We start from the raw sequence: 17,344 nt of genomic DNA, 5'->3' as shown, positions 1-17,344 counted from the left end.
CCCCCGCCCCACTCCTGTGTCCATGGAGCAGCAGAAGTGGGTCGGTGGGTCATGAGCCAGGACCCAGGAGGCAGCTTGTGTCCCCAGCGCCTGCTCTATTGCCAGAGACACGTAAACGTGCCCTGAACCTGCACAGCCCCTCCCAGCCAGCCGTCTCCCGCTGACAGGCAGTGGGGCGGCAGAGGGAATGCTCCTCCCCCCCGTGGGGTGAATGACGAACCACGCGGCAGGCAGGTCCCGGGCTGCCGGCAAACCCCAGCGCGCCTGGATGCGGCTGCCCCTGCGCACTCGTTAGCACCTGCAGGGCGTGTGAATGAGATTCTTGGCTGCGGGGCTCTGAGAAGGGAGACACGTCTGGACACTCGCCGGCCCTGTGGCCCTGCCTCCGCACGGCCCTCGGCAGCAGCCTACCCCGTTTCGGGGATCAGCGCTAACGAGAGAAGTGGCCGAGTGTCCCTGGACTCTAACCCAGCCGGGAGATCAGCAGGGCTCGTAAACCACCAGGAGCCTGACGCTTTCCCAGAGTCCCAGCTGGCACGTCCGCCGGGCGTTCTGGGCCCTGGGCCCTGGGCCCTTAGCCCGACCCCTCTGGCGCCTCGGGCCTCTTCTCCTTTTACTGCAAGAAATCAGCGGGAAACGGCGCTGCAACCGAGACCCCTTGAGGTCAGCGCGGACGTGGGGCAGGGGCCGGCCCGGTGCCCGTCTGCACGGCAGCACGGCGCGTTTGCACCGACGGCTGGGACTAGCAGGAGGCTCCCCCACAATTGCAAAGAGTGGCTGAAGGGGAAAGGCGCAGTGAGGGTGATGGTCTGGGCAGGGCGAGGGCAAGGTGCTCAGCCTTGCTCTGCCCCACCCCTCTCCACTCGCCAGAGCAGACCTGCCCTAGTGCCTGCCAGCTGGGTTGCTAGTCAGGTGGTCCCTGGGCATGACTTCAGGACAAGCACCGAATCCTGTTGGGCTGGAGGCGGCTGCGGGCCCGTCGTGGAGCCAGTGAGCTTGGCAGTGGTCACGAGCGTCAGGGGAGTGGAGTGGCCGCCTTCCCTGGCCCTCTCTGGGCTCTGACTCCACCTGCATTGGCCCTTCCCCCTTCCCTGCCCGGCTCTCGTCTGCGTTCTAGCCAAGTCGGCAGCACCGTGCCACAGCGAGCCCCGCGTGCTCTGCGCGACCACCCCGGGATCCCTGAGCGCCCCCTCCCCGTGCGCTGCTCCCCGCTGAGAATGACGCCCAGAGCCCCCGCTGCTGTGTCCCACGCGGCGCTCAGCTCCCCGGGGTGCTCGGCGCTGCCGCGTGACGGGACTGTCCTCCCCCGTCACTCCCCGCTGGGCGCCAGGGCCCGGGAGTGCAGCAGAGCTCTGGCTTGAGCAGCGCCAGGTTCTCGGGGGGAAGGGAAGTGTCTGGTGTGGAGCAGCCGATGGAGCCCCAGGGGCCAGGCCTTGAATGTGTCGGGCCGGGAGCAGCGTGCGGCGTTGGCCCTAGCGCTGGGTCTGCAGCAGCCGTGCCGGCGGGGGGGCGGGTGAGTCCGTCCCAGCCTGGCGGCATCCCAGACCCACTCTGAGCTCGGCAGCAGGAGCAGATTCGCCCCCACAGGGTTTCTTTCCACTCCCCCCCAGGGCAGCGGGTGCCAACTTGTCTCATGCCCCAGCTGGTGAAAAGCGTTGATGCCGTAGCCCAACATCATATGAGCGGGGGAGGGGCCGGGGGGCTGAGGATGGAGCTTTGGGGTACAGGAGAGGACTCTGGCTGGGGGGGGCTTCCCTTGAGCAGCTCCTGGTCAGCAGTGCGCGGGGGGGGGGGGGGGCTAAGGCAGCTTCCTGCCTCTCCTGGCCCCGCCGACCTGGCTGGCCCCGCCGACCTGGCTGCCCCCAGAAGCAGCAGGCGGCAGGTTCCCAGCCAGTGGGAGTGCGGAGCTAGTGCTCGGGGCAGGGGCAGCGCACGGAGCCCTGTGTGCCCCTCCCCCACCTAGGAGCCGGGCCTGCTGCCGGCCACTTCTGGGGCACAGCCCACTCTGTGCTGCCAGCCCAGGCAGGTACCTGCCTCAGCCCCCGCTCACCTGATCCCCCTGCCGCCACGAGCCCAGCGGGCTCCGGCCCTCGTTTGAACCCCCCTGGGCTAGTGCACCAAGGGCAGCCCCGCAATGAGCCGCAAGAGAGCAGGAGGGCTGGGACGCGCAGCTGCTGCATCAGGGAGCACCCAGTGCCTGCCCCGGCCCCGGCACCTGCCTGCCCCCTGGCTTCTGAGAGATTCTTTACCCTCTCCCGCTCCCTGCTCTCCAGCGTGCACTGAGTGGTGGGCTGAGAGCCAGGCCTGGTGCTGCTCTACCGGTGGGGTTAGAGAGCCCCCCCATTCGTCCAAACCGCCCCTTGGCCGCGGCACAGCATCCCCTTCCATCGCGCCGTCACTGCCCCGGGCCCGCCAAGAGCCCATGGGCAGGGCGGCTCCTTCGTCGGCCCTTCGCCCACGAGGTTTGCACACGCTGAGCGGAGCTGGTGGCTCGGCTCCAGACTGGCTCTCAGGAGATCTGCCTGAGTCTCCCTGGAGCCCCGGTGCCATTGCCTGTGCAGACTGGCACCGGGACGGGGCGCACCGTGCGTCTGGGCAGCACCTGGCACAAAAGGTCCCTCCCCTGTAATGGGCATAATTAATAATAAATTGGGGTGTCCCCTTGTCCGTATTAATGGGCTTCCCTCCTGTTCCCTGTGCAGAAGCAGCTGATGGAAACTCTACTCTGGGCGGAGGAGCTGGCACCATGGGCCTCAGCGCCAGGTATGGCCCCCAGTTCACACTGCAGCATGTCCCCGACTACCGGCAGAACGTGTACATCCCCGGCAGCACGGCCACCCTCTCCAACGCCGCAGGCAAACGGGACGGGAAGAGCTCAGGCTCCTCCAGTGGCAACAAGAAGAAGTCGGGGAAGAAGGAGAAGAAGTAGAATTTGCAGCCCCTCAGCAGCGTAGACCCCAGGGCAGATCCCGCCAGCACTCCCCCAAATCACAGCCTGGGCACCAGGATGAATGTGAATTTTTGTGATGCAAAAGTAGGAAACACTACGAATGTACGTCATCATCAGAGCTAGGAGTAGGGCGCCTACTGTTAGTCCTCATGATGAAAACTAATTGGAAACAAAACAAAACAAAACCCAAGTGCCCTGTTAATACTAACTAATGTTTTATACGGTCCCTTGGGTAAATTCATATGCAAGGATGTAAAATCTTTTAACCGAGGCTTTGGATTTGATTTGCTCCAGAACGGTCCAAAAGAGCGAGAAGGCTTGTACTTGGCTTTGCCCAGTGTAAATAACGGTAGCACGGGGTTTTTTAATGTATATACCCTTGATCATTTTTCAAAAGAAGAAGAAGTTCCCCAGATTAGAACCCATGGCCCAGATATTGCGATTTAACTTGCCATTAGTGACTCTCACCCTGAGGAAGCTGGAACTGGATGCCTAGTCCCCACGCTGGTAGGGAGTGCTTTTGTTACTGTTTACCTGTTAGCTAAAAGAAATCAGTGTTTACACTGCATGAGCCTAGGGGACTACGGCGAAGGTGCATTTTAAACATTAATTTTTTTTTACATGACCAGTGATGGCCTGAAATATGAAATAAAACTCCGAGTGTCTAGGAGACAGGGAATGCATCCAATGCCACTAGCACTACTGAGTGCTACACAACCTGTCCACAGTGATCGAGAGGCCTCTAAAGAGCAGGTTCATCTCCAAGCTTTGCAGTAAATATTTATATGTACAGTTAATGTTTTCCTGGAACTGAAGTGCAGGTCTAAGTCCTCTGCTGTGAGAACAAGGAGCTGCAGCTCAGCTAAGTCCACAGCAAGGGACGCTATTGCCAGAGAACAAACGGCACCTCTCTGTGAAATGGAGACTGAATGCTTCCCCCTCCTGCACATTGAACTGCATGCAAAATCCTCACCTCACCCCTCCACCTCGTAGATGGCTAACTCCGCCGGGTGTAGGGCGTCATTGCATGCGTGCACGGCATGGTGCACACGCTGGCAGAGACGGGAGTCCCAGGGCAGGCCAAGCCGCGCGTGCTGGGGGGGCGGGTGCAGCGTAAAGCGCTCTCGAGCCGTGCTCGGCCCTAGGGCAGCACGGAGATTTGCACATTCCCTGTCTATGCAGAGCAGCCAAGGAGCAGCCTTAGTTCATTGGCCTTCAGAACTGGACCCTCACAGCTGACCGGATGGGACCACACTCACGGGTAAGGGACATGCCACTGACTGCAGAGCCGGGGGCTGCTCTGAAGAGGCGCCCCCGGGCAGCCAGGTGACTAGGAGGTAGATGCTGATGCAGTGCTAGACGGGCAGGAAGCCTTTGCTTCGGCGCTGGCACTGGGATTCTTCCACACTGATAGACGGGGGTCAGGACGTAGGGTCTCTCCACTATGTGCCCTTTGTGGCTGCGTGCTCTGCTGGCGGCTGGCCCACGCCCGGCACAGAGAGAGCGGGCGTTGCCCTCCGGCAGCGTGGCGTCGAGTGCCCGCGAGCCAGGAAGGCCGCACTGTACCCTCAAGCCGCGGCTGGCTTCCCCTCTCCGAGTACGGGGCCAGGCAAGGACCCGCACACAGGGAGCGGGGCCGGGAGTATCTTCGCTTCTGCTGAGTCACACACCTGAGACGATCCAGCCTTCTATGATCACTCAGGTTCAGCTTTCTCCAAGCAGCCAGGGTGCTCGCTGGCCTGAGCCAGCCGCCTCCGGCAGTATTCACCAGAGCATTGTGCACTAGCTGCTGCCCACTGGCCGGCGGCTCCCTCCTCGTGTCTAGAGCCATAGGCCCTGTCTCTGCGAAGAACATGTCTGTAGGATGTTTTGTACGATCCCAGTCACCCCCGCGGTGGCTGCACTAGAAACAGTTTACACACTTAGTCAGGCTCATACAAACCAAGGTAGTTCTTATGTGACCCTCTAGAAGTACTGTAGGAACGTAGTGTTTAGATTTCCTTTTAATCAGCAAGCTGAGGTAGCGTAGAGAATGTTTTGTACTAGTGCTGTGTTATTTTTATCTCCGTAAATGCGTGGACATCAGTATTTTCAATTTCTCTTTATCTTCTCCCCTGCGGTCTGTGCTCTAAGTGTGTGTGAAGCGAAACCCTCGTCTCTTCCATGTGTCTAATACTGAATTATACTTCTATATGACAAATGCTTCTCTCCTCCCTCGTCCATGTGACCAACGTCAGTGTGCTACAGCAAGTTTTATACTCTAATATTTATATTGCTTTTTTTCTTTGGGAAAAAATAATAAAACGGTTTCTTCTGAACGGCTGCGGAGTTGCTCCTGCGAGGTCGCGGGGCCGGCCTGGCTCCATGGGCCTGTGTCTCGAGGCTGCAGACGGCACCGTCTAGCCTGGGTATTAACTCAGCATTTAAAATCATGCCAGTCTAGACGCAGCCCCAGTCCCAGCCTGAGCAGGTAACAAGGCTCTTCCCAGGGGGAGAGGCCACCTGGCTGGGAGGCAGGGCCTGGGAGCTGGGCAGAGGGGCGCCTGGGGAAGCATGGCGGAAGCAGACTAACCAGTGTAGGGGGGTTCAGGGGCCTGTGACCCCTCCCCCCAAGGGCACTAAGGCTGTCAGCCTACCCGCCTGTGCCTGCATCGGGCCTATGCTGAGCTGTATCTCGGAGCAGCAATAAACCCCCCGTGCTACTGGCCCACGGAGTCGCCTCTTGCTGCCGACGGGGTGCAGGGCTGGGGCCATCACAGAGCTTGGCAGAGCAATGTCCTGTATTGTGTAGCCAGCTCTCCAGCCATTCGGAGAGGGCCCAGTGCGTCCCCCACCAACTCTGCCGTCATCTGGGACAGCTCCCATGGCTCCCCGACCACATCCCCCTCCACCACTGACAGCGACTGGCATGCCCAGCCCCATCCCCTCCCCCTCACTGGCTGGGACCAGCATGCTCAGCCCATCCCCTCCCTGTCACTGACAGGGCCGGGCATCCCCTCCCCCTCACTGGCAGGGCCCAGCATTTCCCCTCCCCCTCACTGGCAGGGCCCGGCATTTCCCCTCCCCCTCACTGACAGGGCCTGGCATCCCCTCCCCCTCACTGGCAGGGCCCGGCATCCCCTCCCCCTCACTGACAGGGCCCGGCATGCCCAGCCCCATCCCCTCCCCCTCACTGGCAGGGCCCGGCATCCCCTCCCCCTCACTGACAGGGCCCGGCATGCCCAGCCCCATCCCCTCCCCCTCACTGGCAGGGCCCGGCATCCCCTCCCCCTCACTGACAGGGCCCGGCATGCCCAACCCCATCCCCTCCCCCTCACTGGCAGGGCCCGGCATCCCCACCCCCTCACTGACAGGGCCCGGCATCCCCACCCCCTCACTGACAGGGCCCGGCATCCCCTCCCCCTCACTGGCAGGGCCCGGCATGCCCAGCCCCATCCCCTCCCCCTCACTGGCAGGGCCCGGCATGCCCAGCCCCATCCCCTCCCCCTCACTGGCAGGGCCCGGCATCCCCTCCCCCTCACTGACAGGGCCCGGCATCCCCTCCCCCTCACTGGCAGGGCCCGGCATTCCCACCCCCCCATCCCCTCCCCCTCACTGGCAGGGCCCGGCAATCCGCCCCCCCCCCCCCCCCCACGCTAGGGGTGCCAACGTTCTAATGGCCCAAATCCAAACACCTCCTGGCAACTCTACGCTCTGCCCAGCCCCTCCCCGCCAGTGCCCGGCCCAGGACCCCCCCCCAACACGGAGAGGCGGGGCTCCAACACCAAAAGCGGGGGGGGGGGGCAGCCCTCCCCCCCCAGGCCACCCGCAGCGTGGCCGCCCTCCTCCCCGTGACAGGGCCCATCACTGACACGGTGCTGGGCTTCCCCTCCCCCCTCGCTTACAGCGCCCCATGGTCTCCCCCCCCCACGCCTGACAGCGCTGGGCTCGCCCCCCCCCCATCTGTGGGTGCTGCTAGCGGGGGCGGGGCGCGCGGAGCCAGGCGTCTGTCCGCCCCGCGGGGGGGGGGGGTCTGGCCCAGAGCCCGAGCCGCTGCGCCACGAGCCGGTTCCGCCCAGAGCCCCCCCCCCCCCCCCCGGTGCCGGGGGAAGGCGCCTCTTGCCTCCCTGTTGGGCCCTCGGAGACCGGCCTTTAGCTCCCCCCCCCCCCCCGGAGCTGGCGGAGAGAGCGAGACCCCCCCCCCCCACACACACACCCCGCAGCCGGCCGGGCGCACTGGGCGAGGCACCCAGTAACGCAGACGGGAGGGGCCCTCGCCCGGGTTCTCCCCCCGCCCCCCGGGAGCGTAGGACCTTGCCCCCAGGCCTCCCCCAGCACCGCCCCAGACGCGCACTGAGGGCTCAGTCCCCCCCCCCCCCCCCCCCCCCCCCCACGCCCGCGGCTAGGACAGACCCAGCCCAGCCCATGGGCGAAGCTCAGTTTCCCCGCCCATCCCTGCTAGGACAGCAGCCCCCCCCCCCCCCCATGGCACAGCTTCAGCCTCCCCCACCCCCACTGGGAAAGCCTCAGCCCCCCCCCCAGGGGAGAGACTCAGTTTCTCCCCCACTGATAGCCCGCTGTGGGCTCAGTTCCCCCCTCCCAGACACACCCCCAATGGGACAGCCTCAGCCCCCCCCATCCTCAGGCCTTCCCCCGCCGCCCCTCCCCCGCGCTGCCGCCACAGGGGTCCTGGGCTGGCCCTTAGCCGAGCAGCGTTAGCCAGGGCTGGGCTCTGCCGCCCCTCCCCCCCCCCCCCGGGGAACTGGCCGCGGGGGGGCTCCCGCCTGGTCCAGCCCCAGCTCGCTTTGTGAAGGTAGCTCAGTCCAGGCGCTACTGCAACCCCAATACCCCGCCCCGCCCCTTCTCCGAGGCCCCGCCCCTCACTCTGGGCCGTGGGGCACAGGGAGGGGGCCAGCGTGAAATCAGCGCCCCCCCCCCCGCCCGCACAGCAGGCAGGCGTCTCCCGGGGGCAGCTCCAAGGCAGCGGCAGGAGCAGCAGGCCAGTGGGGGAGGGGCAGCTGACGTTCCTCCCAGCCCAACCTGGCAGGGCCTCCAGGATGTGCCGGGAGATCCCGATCGACTGGCCAGTGCCCAGGCCCCAGGCTGCCGACAAAGGGCCTGGCACGTTTGCTGGGCTCCTGGGCCTGCAGGGAGCCAGCTGGTGCGAGTGAGGAGCTGGGGGGCGGCCGGAACCAAATGCTGCTAAAGGGGGACAGGCCCACGCGTGGGGCCATCACAGGCCCAGGGCGGCCACCGCCCGCAGCGCTGCCCACCTCGGGGGGGGGGGGGGGGGAGACGTGGGAGCGCCCCTCTGCCCAGCCTGAGGCGCGGCCTCGAACCCTGGTCCACAGACTCGCCCCCTCCCCCTCCTCCGCTGATGAGCGCAGTCTGGCAGGGCGCTGGGCTGGGAATGGGAGCAGGGGGGTGTCTGTGTGGGGTATCTGGGGGGGGGGGTCTGTGTTTGGCGTGGGTGGGTGAGATATCTGGGGCGGGCTGTGTGAGGAGAGCGGGGGGGGGGGGCGCTGTGTGTGGGGAATACCTGGGAGGTCTCTGTGTGGGGCTATCTGGTGTGTGTGTGTGGGGGGGTGTCTGTGTGTGGGGAATACCTGGGAGGTCTCTGTGTGGGGCTATCTGGTGGGGGGGGTGTGTGTATGTGGGGGAATAGCTGGGACGGTCTGTGGGGGGGAGCGGCTGTGTGCAGGGCTACCTGGGGGGGCTCTGTGTGGGGCTATCTGGTGTGTGTGGGGGGGGTGTCTGTGTGTGGGGAATACCTGGGAGGTCTCTGTGTGGGGCTATCTGGTGTGTGTGTGGGGGGGGGGTGTCTGTGTGTGGGGAATACCTGGGAGGTCTCTGTGTGGGGCTATCTGGTGGGGGGGGGGTGTATGTGGGGGAATAGCTGGGACGGTCTGTGGGGGGAGCGGCTGTGTGCAGGGCTACCTGGGGGGCTCTGTGTGTGTCTCCTGGGGGGGGGGGGCCGTCCTGCCCAGCCTGCGAAGCAGGCACAGAGGTGGGTGGGCGGTGAGGCCCGCCACAGGCCAGTGTGCGGAAGGGGTCAGGTTTCAGGAAACCGTGACCTCTCGCTCTGCGCTCAGGCTGGGCGCGGCCCTGGGGCAGCATGGTGGGAGGGGGAGAGACAGGAGCCGTGTCCTTGGCTGTCCAGGCACCCGCCCCCAGCTCCGGCGCAGCCCTGGCCCTAAGGAGCGGGCCGGAGGGGAGCACAGCAGCGGGGGTGGGGCGCGTGGCCATGAGGGGGGAGCCTAAAGGCAACTGCACGTGGCCCCAGGCCATCGGGAGCCCTGAGAGCGAAATGGCTTCGGCCCGGCATGGTGGGGCTGGCATCTGCCCGAGCCCCAGTGAGGCCACCGCCGCCCTGCGTGGTGGGCCCCGCCGAGGCCTGCTCACGGCCGCAGGGCAGTTCCATGCTGTGAGCTGAGCCGGGCACCCAGGCGAGCGGCCAGCCAACGCCACTGGGGAGAAGGGGGCCACGCTGTGCCCGCCGGCGGAGGGGCTGGCCCTTGCCAAGGGCAGGAGGTGCTGCTGCAGACAAGTCAGGCCCACGCCTCCCTGCTGCCCCCCGGGCGGTGACTTTCCTCCCACAGCAGCCCCTGGGGCAGGGTCACAAGTTACCTTCGCTCGCCGTGTGGCCGGGTCGCTCCAGCCCCTGGAGCTTCAGAGCCAGCTGGACCCAGGAGTGTAGGACACGGGCCTGACCGTGGGCTTAAAGCAGCAACGCGCCCGCCTCAGTGAAAGCTGCGCCCGCCCTTGCAAGTCCACTACCTCGTCTAACAGGCTGCCCGCCGGGACCCCGCCTGGCCTTGCCCTGCTCCGCTGCGACCTGAGGGTCTTGGCATGAGCGGACGCCTGCCGCCAGCCTGGCACCAGGGCGTCCCGTTAGTTCTCTCAGCCCGGGAGCAGCGGCTCCATTGTCTTGTGCAAGGCTGATGTCGGACACCGGTGCATCCCATGCACCCTTTCAAGTGTTGGCACCACGTCCGATTTCTGCCAGCCTCGTGCCCAGGACGCACTGGAAGCCGGGCTCCGAGTCCAGGAGCACACGACCAGCCCTGAGAACGCTCCGCTGGCCAGTATCTGCCCCTGCTGCTGGCGAATTGGGGGCTGCTGTGTGCCACCCTCCCGAGCCACTAGTGACATGGCCCCGCGGGATTGTGTAGTTCCCCCACGACAGAACAGACGCATCTATAGGCCACTTGGCCTTTTCTGCATTATTAGTGTGAATTGCCCCATTCCCATCTGCCGTGGCCCAAGGACGTGGCCAGCCGGACACACACGTCCCACAGGCCATAGGGATAAACATGCTAGTACGTGTGCACATGCACATTTACAGATGTGTGCTCGTCCCGCGGACACGCGTGTCTTCTCCCTCCCTCTCCCCGGCCACGCAACCGTGCTGGGCAGCCAGCCCTCGCCCTGGTGCAGCGGCCTGTGCCCACGGGGTGAAAGGGCAGGCATGCCGGGGTGTCCGTCCGGCGATGGGCCTGTGCGGGGCCGGCTTGGTGCGCGCCTGACCCAACAGTCGCTCTGGGCCCATGCAAGGGCAGGCCGGTCCCCCTGGCTGGGTGAAGTTGGCCACAGCCCGCGGAGCCAAGAAAAACTCGGAGACGTTTGTCCTTGGGAAGCTGCCAGTGTCTTGGCTTCCAAGCAGGCGGATTCCTTCCAGAGCCGGCGCAGTGAGGCGCCCCCCGCCCCCCGTGCGAGGGCGGAGGGGGAGGAGAGTCACTTCGGCCTGCTGGCCCGGGGCCTCCTGAACAGCGCCCCGAGCCCCGGCTGCGCTGCGCGTTGGTATTTCCAGCCCACGGTCACTACGCGCCTTGGCCAGCAGCCCTAGTGGCCAGAGCGCTACGGTCCCGCCCCCGACTGGGGCTGTGGGGGCGGAGCAAGGCAGGGCACCAGCCGGTCACGCGCGTGGTGCAACGCTCCGGGCGCCCCTTTGTCCTCCGCGCCCGCGGGTTGGAAGCAGGACTAGCCCCCCCCCCCCCACAGGGGCCCCTCCCCCTGCTCGCGGCCAGCGATCGCTTCGTGCGCTGCCCATGGCCCCCCCGGCTGCGTGCGGGCTCCTGGAGCCGCCTGGCTTCAATTAGCGACGCTCTGGAGCTGCGGGGCCTCAGCGCAACAGCTGCAGGAAAAGCCCTGGCAGCCCGGCTGCAGCGCGCGCACGAGGGGGAGGGGAGGTTGGAGCAGGAGGGGGGGAGGGCGCGAGGGGGGGTTAGAGCAGGAGAGGGGGGGTTGGAGCAAGAGAAGGGGGAGGGCGCGAGGGGAGATTGGAGCGGGGGGGGGTTGGAGCAGGAGGGGGGGAGGGCGCGAGGGGGGGTTAGAGCAGGAGAGGGGGGGTTGGAGCAAGAGAAGGGGGAGGGCGCGAGGGGAGATTGGAGCGGGGGGGGGTTGGAGCAGGAGAAGGGGGAGGGCGCGAGGGGGGGTTAGAGCAGGAGAGGGGGGGTTGGAGCAAGAGAAGGGGGAGGGCGCGAGGGCGCGAGGGGAGATTGGAGCGGGGGGGGGGGTTGGAGCAGCAGAGGGGGAGGGCGCGAGGGGGGTTAGAGCAGGAGGGGGGGTTGGAGCAGGAGGGGGGGAGGGCGCGAGGGGGGGTTAGAGCAGGAGAGGGGGGGTTGGAGCAAGAGAAGGGGGAGGGCGCGAGGGGGGGTTGGAGAAGGAGGGGTGGGGGGGGCGGGGCATGGAGCTAGGGCTGGAGAGTGGCAATAAAACTCTTCCGAGCAGAGCAGTCAGGCCTCCGCAGCAGGGAGGCTGGCTGGTGGACAGACGTGGAGGAGCAGCCCAGCAGCCCTGGGGTCGGGGTGCCCGCCTGGGTTCAAGTCCTTGCCTTTCTGCACAGTCATTCAAGGGGATTCTGAGCCAGCAGTGAACTGGAGAGGACGGGGGGGGGGGGTAAGATCAGTGCCCCACCCAGGTACTTTGGCTCCTAGCCCTGCCCGATGCTCTGCTCAGGGCTCTTGACCTCTCGGTGCAGCGCAAGACTCGGGGCCCATGGGCGAGTTCCTCTCTAGCCCAGTGGCCAGGGCCCCTCCAGGGCCGGGGGAGACCAGCGCCTGCTCCCTCAGCTCTTCCCTTACGCCTGCGAACGGCCCCACAGAGCAGCCAGCAGCCTGCCTGGCCAGGGCACCCAGCTGCCAGAGGAGAAACCTCAGTGGAAGGCCTGGCCCCAAAGCCGGCAGTGGGGGATTCGCTGACTCAGGCCTGGCCTGGGGGTCCTTGCGCCTGCCCCTCAGGTTGTATCGGCACCTAGAGATTCACTGGCCCCGGGCTGAGCATTCCTGGCCGAGCGCTGCCTCAATCATCCAGCTTCAGCCCAGAGTGCGGGTCTAACCGCGCAGGGATTTTGCACAGGCACGTGGGTGGCGCACGCAGGGCCCGTAGGACACCAGCTTTCGTGTGACACCGCACGCGGCCCCACGGCCCAACTTGTGGGGCAAACACCCCCCACGGGGGCATCCAGTAACGTGCCAGGACGGGTACCGGGTGGGCGGGAGCAGCCCCCGCCCGCAGCGCCCCCAGGGCAGGACTGTGGCGCAGGGGCCGGAGGGAACGCGGGCTGGGCAGAGTCTGCTCCAGGTGGTCCCTGGGAGGAGCAGCCCATCCCCGCTGGCAGCTGGTGGCCAAAGCTGGACTCACCGACCTGCACAGGCTACGGCTGGGCCCCGGCCTGGGGCAGCTCCGGAGGGGAGGCTCTGGCAGGGCCTGCGCCCAGCTCCCAGGAGGCTCAGTGGCAGGGCCCGACCCACCTTCGCTGCAAGGCGGAGCCCGGCGGGGCCAGGCCCAGATGGAGCCGGTGGAGGTCAAGGCAAAGGCTTGTTCTGGGGGGGGGGGTTGCCACCTTCCCGCGAGTGAAGCCAGGGGCCTGAGGCGAAGGGCCTGGAGCCCTGGAACAGGTGACAGCCCCTGCCAGGGAGAGTCCTGCTGGGAGCCGGGGCGAGGGGGGCCCGGCCGAGCCGCAGGGCTCAGTGGCCGTGGAGGTGGCTGGCAGCGCGGATCCGGGCTCAAGGCACCGCTCGCCAGAGCGACAGGAACACGAGACGCGCCTCTGACTCCGCACGCGCCGAGTCGCTGGTTCCGCCGCCTTCGCCCAGCGCCAACCCAGGCCAGACGCCCCCCCCCCGCCCCCCCGGCAGAGATTGTCACCCTCGGAGCAGGAACTCTCCACACGGCCAGATCCACCCCCGGGAACATCTGCGCGGCCCCGGGGCCAAGGCTGGGGAAACGCGCCCGCACCAGGGGCTGAGAAACACACAAGGGGCTGCGTCATAGGACGCTGGGTTAAGTTTTGTTCTCAACTGTGAGGGGCTGACATTCTAGGAGCAGCCCCCCCGTCTGAAGGGTGGGTCTAGGAGCGGCTCCTGACCCGCAAGCGAGGGCTGAGCAGGCCCAGAAATGGGGGCAGCGGGGGAGCCAGGGAAGCGCGAAAGGAGACTTGGTAGCAGGAAGCAGCAGGGGCAGCCAGGACAAACCAGGGAACTGCAGATTAGTGAGGCGCTGGGGAGGCACAGGAGACGGGCCGGGGTTGGGGGGAAGGGACGGTGCGCTTGGAGGCAGGGCTGTGAGGAACAGTGGGGATGGGATGGGATGGGATGGGATGGAGGGGAATAGCTTGCACTGGACTGGCTGCATGTTGCTCATTGACATCTTTGTGCGCACGCTGGGGGCTGGCTCGCTCCGTGCAAAGTGCCCTGATTGTGCACGCTGGGGTCTGGCTCACTCCGTGCAAAGCACCCTGATTGCACGGAGCGAGCCAGCCCCCAGCGTGCACAATCAGGGCGCTTTGCACGGAGCGAGCCAGCCCCCAGCGTGCACAAAGCGCCCTGATTGTGCACGCTGGGGGCTGGCTCGCTCCGTGCAAAGCGCCCTGATTGTGCACGCTGGGGGCTGGCTCGCTCCGTGCAAAGCGCCCTGATTGTGCACGCTGGGGGCTGGCTCGCTCCGTGCAAAGCGCCCTGATTGTGCACGCTGGGGGCTGGCTCGCTCCGTGCAAAGCGCCCTGATTGTGCACGCTGGGGGCTGGCTCGCTCCGTGCAAAGCGCCCTGATTGTGCACGCTGGGGGCTGGCTCGCTCCGTGCAAAGCGCCCTGATTGTGCACGCTGGAGGCTGGCTCGCTCCGTGCAAAGCGCCCTGATTGTGCACGCTGGGGGCTGGCTCGCTCCGTGCAAAGCGCCCTGATTGTGCACGCTGGAGGCTGGCTCGCTCCGTGCAAAGCGCCCTGATTGTGCACGCCCCACACGCAGGTGGGCTGCAGGCCAGAGGATGTTGGCCCCACTTGCTGACACTGGCTTCGCCAGCAGCTCTCCTCCAACAGTAGCAGAGCCTCTGGGCCATGTCCTCCATGGGGCAGCCAAAGTTCTCACCCGTGGGACAAGCAATCAGGCTGCCAATCCGGGACCCCTTCCCCTGCATGGGCTGTGCTGTGCCCAACTGAGGCGGAGTCACAGACGGGGCCTGACCTAGCTGGATCCCCAGGGTCACATATCTCCAGCCTCCTCCTCCTTCTGCACAGCAGGGCCTGGGACAGGCTGCCAGAGCCAGGCCCTGTGCAGCTCCGTGCTGCACTGATTGCTGTCTTTGGGATGCCTGGTGCCATTCCATCCCCAGTCGTGTGCCATCTCCCACTCCCATGTGCGGTCTGCTCGCACGTGGCCTGTCATGCATCACTTCCTGCATCCCATGTGCTGTCTGCTCACACGTGGCTGCATTTTCACCACTGGCCTAGAGCGGGGCTTGCACAGACCTGTCTCCCCAGAGATCCAGTGCCCGCTGCCTGTGGCGCCACCGTGGAGGCGGCTGGGTGCGCGCCCCAAGCCAGGCATTTGGCAAAGGCAGTGTAGCCCTTCTGGGGCTTGGAAGGGGCTGGCCGGTCTCTGGCACCCTGCAGGGGAGTGCCCAGGGCTCCGGGCCTGGCAGCGGTGACATGCGCCGGCTCTCGGTGAGGTGCGACCGCAGCTTCACGGCGCTTGGGGAGACGCTGCCAGAGCCCAGCGCAGCAGGGGGCACAAGGTGGCTTCCTCTTTGCCCTTCAGTATCTCCCCCCCGCCACTGGGCTCGAGTGATCTGAGCCCCTCCTGGGGCCGGGGGGCAGGAGAGTGACTTGGTGCTAGCCCAGCCCAATGGGGCTTCCCAGCTCTTCAGGGACCATCCCAGGCCGCCCTGGCACCCGCACTGGGGACTCTCCCAGCAGCTTTCCTGGAGGCAGGGCCCTACCTGGCCCCCTCATGCTCAGGAGGGAAGACCCGCCCTGCGGCTCATCCCGGCTGCGATCCCAACTCCTGCGCGGCCGCCACAGACACACGCCAGCGGCTCGGCCTTCCTGCGGGGCCACAAACGTTCCTGTCCCAGCGCCAGCCGCTCTGAGCCCGTGCGCTGCAGCCTGACCCAGCGCCCAGGCCTGGCCTTGACTCGAGACCCAGAGGAGCCAGGAATTTGCACCAGACACAGAGCTCCGCCGGCCCCAGACCAGCTCTCTGCAGCGTGGACGCTTCCGCTGGCAGAGGAGCCCCTGGCCACACCTGGATCCCCGCCTCGAGCTGGGGCCACGGGCCCGGTCTGGGACCCCAGGAAGCGGAGGGTAGTTCCCAGAGCTCTGTCCTGCTCCTCCTGTTTCGCCAGGACAAAGGGGAGCTCCATGGAGGCTGGAGCCGGGCCCTGTGGGGCATTGCCCTGTGTGGGGCCGGCCTTCCCGGCCTGAGACCGAGGGGCTGCAGGGACCCCCCCCCGAGAGCTGGAGCAGACCCTGGCGCTGTCAGGTCGTAGGCAGCTCGTGGAGGGGAGGTGCCATGGCCCAGCCGCGGGCGACTCTCCTACAGGCGTGAACGGAGCCCAAGCAGGGCCCGGCCCAGGCTCCCTGCGCGCCGGAACCCAGCAGCGCGGCTCTGCCCTCGTGGGTCCCCGGGCAGCGCCGCGCTCCCGGCCTGGCCCCGCGGACGCTGTAGGACTTGGAGCCAAGGGCGGCAGCAGGGACAAGGCGGGGGCGGGGAGGGGAGGACGGGCTGAACCATTGGGAAGTGGGGGTGACGAGACGGGGGGGCTACGCCCCTGCTGGTCCCGCCCAGGCGGCGGATGCGTCACATTCTCGGCCCGCTGCGTTCAGCCGTGTGGGCTGCTCCCGCGCTAGCCGGTGACTTGGGGCTAAGGCAGGCAGGGCGGGGCCGGGGGCCACAGAGCGACCCCCCCCCCCGCAGCTTTGGCAGGGGGCAACATGGAGAATCGCTCCTTTGCCTCCTGGGCCGAGCCGGCTGCAGAGACTCTAGCTGAGCCCAGGGCTGGGCTGACCCCGCCCACTTTAAAAGCCCCTCCCCCCGCCTGCGGGAGCGACGACTGGACCAGGGATCAACTGAGTCTGGGGGACAAATGATAAAGACCGGGCGGGGGCGGGTCAAAGGGCAGGACGGGGGAGCTCCGAGCAGAGCGCCCCGGGCAGCACCACGGCCCCTCGAAGCCCCCAGGAGCCGCCCCGAGGGATCTGCCGGGACACGTGACAGCAGGGGGCGGGAGGGGCCCAGTCGCAGGCTGTGACGTAGTGGGGGTACCTACTGCTGGCTCTGGGGGAACCCCCACTGGCTGCCGTGGGGACCACGACCCAGCAAAACAGGATGAGTCACTATGCAAACCAGTGGCCAGACACCCCCCATGGAGAGGAACAAAGGAAGGTGGATGCTGCCCTGGCTGGGGGCAGGGCTGGAGGAGAGGTGGTTAGTTCCTGTCTGGAAAGCAGGGGAGAAGGAGCTGGGGAGGGGGCTGGGATCCCCCCATCTCAAGGGGGCACTGAGGCCTCTCAGCCCCAGTTCCTGTGACCAGATTCCATCTGTGCTGCGCTGTGCTGGAGGAGCAATAAACCACCCTCAATTCCACTGGCTGGTGCAGTCTGTTTGTGCCATTTCGGGGTGCAGGAGACGGGGGACCCCAACGCGCCGTCACACAGGCCCCCCGTCCAGCATCCTCGGCCTGGCGCGGCACACGGGGCTGGGGCCGGGGCCAGGAGGGTGGCGAGTCTGGCGACTGCGGGCGGGTGTAAAACAGGCGAGGGGGGACGTGCAGCCAGAACGGCCACGAGAGGTGCTGGGGGAGCCAGCAAAGGGGCTTCACCCCGGTGCATCCCAGACGCGGGGCCAGGTTCCCTCAGGAGCAGGCGGCAGCGACAGGCGCTACCAAAGCCCCACGGGGCTGATAAAAGCCGGGGAAGGGGGGCAGGGGAGGCCGGCAGCCGGGACAAGCCCTCTGCGCCCGGTGAGCGGGGACCCCAGGGTGGGGCTCCCAGGCGCTTGGGGCAGGGGCAGGGGAGACAAGCAGGCCTGGGCCCCAAGCAGCACCAGGCTGGGCCAGGCCCAAGAGCTGGGGGTAGGGGTGGGGGTTGGAGCTGCCTGGCTACAGGGGATGCAGCAGCCTCTGCCTGCCCAGTGAGC

The sequence above is a fragment of the Pelodiscus sinensis genome, chromosome 17 (assembly GCF_049634645.1).
Source record: "Pelodiscus sinensis isolate JC-2024 chromosome 17, ASM4963464v1, whole genome shotgun sequence".
Lineage (NCBI taxonomy): Eukaryota > Metazoa > Chordata > Testudines > Trionychidae > Pelodiscus > Pelodiscus sinensis.
This window is presented reverse-complemented; position numbering follows the sequence as displayed.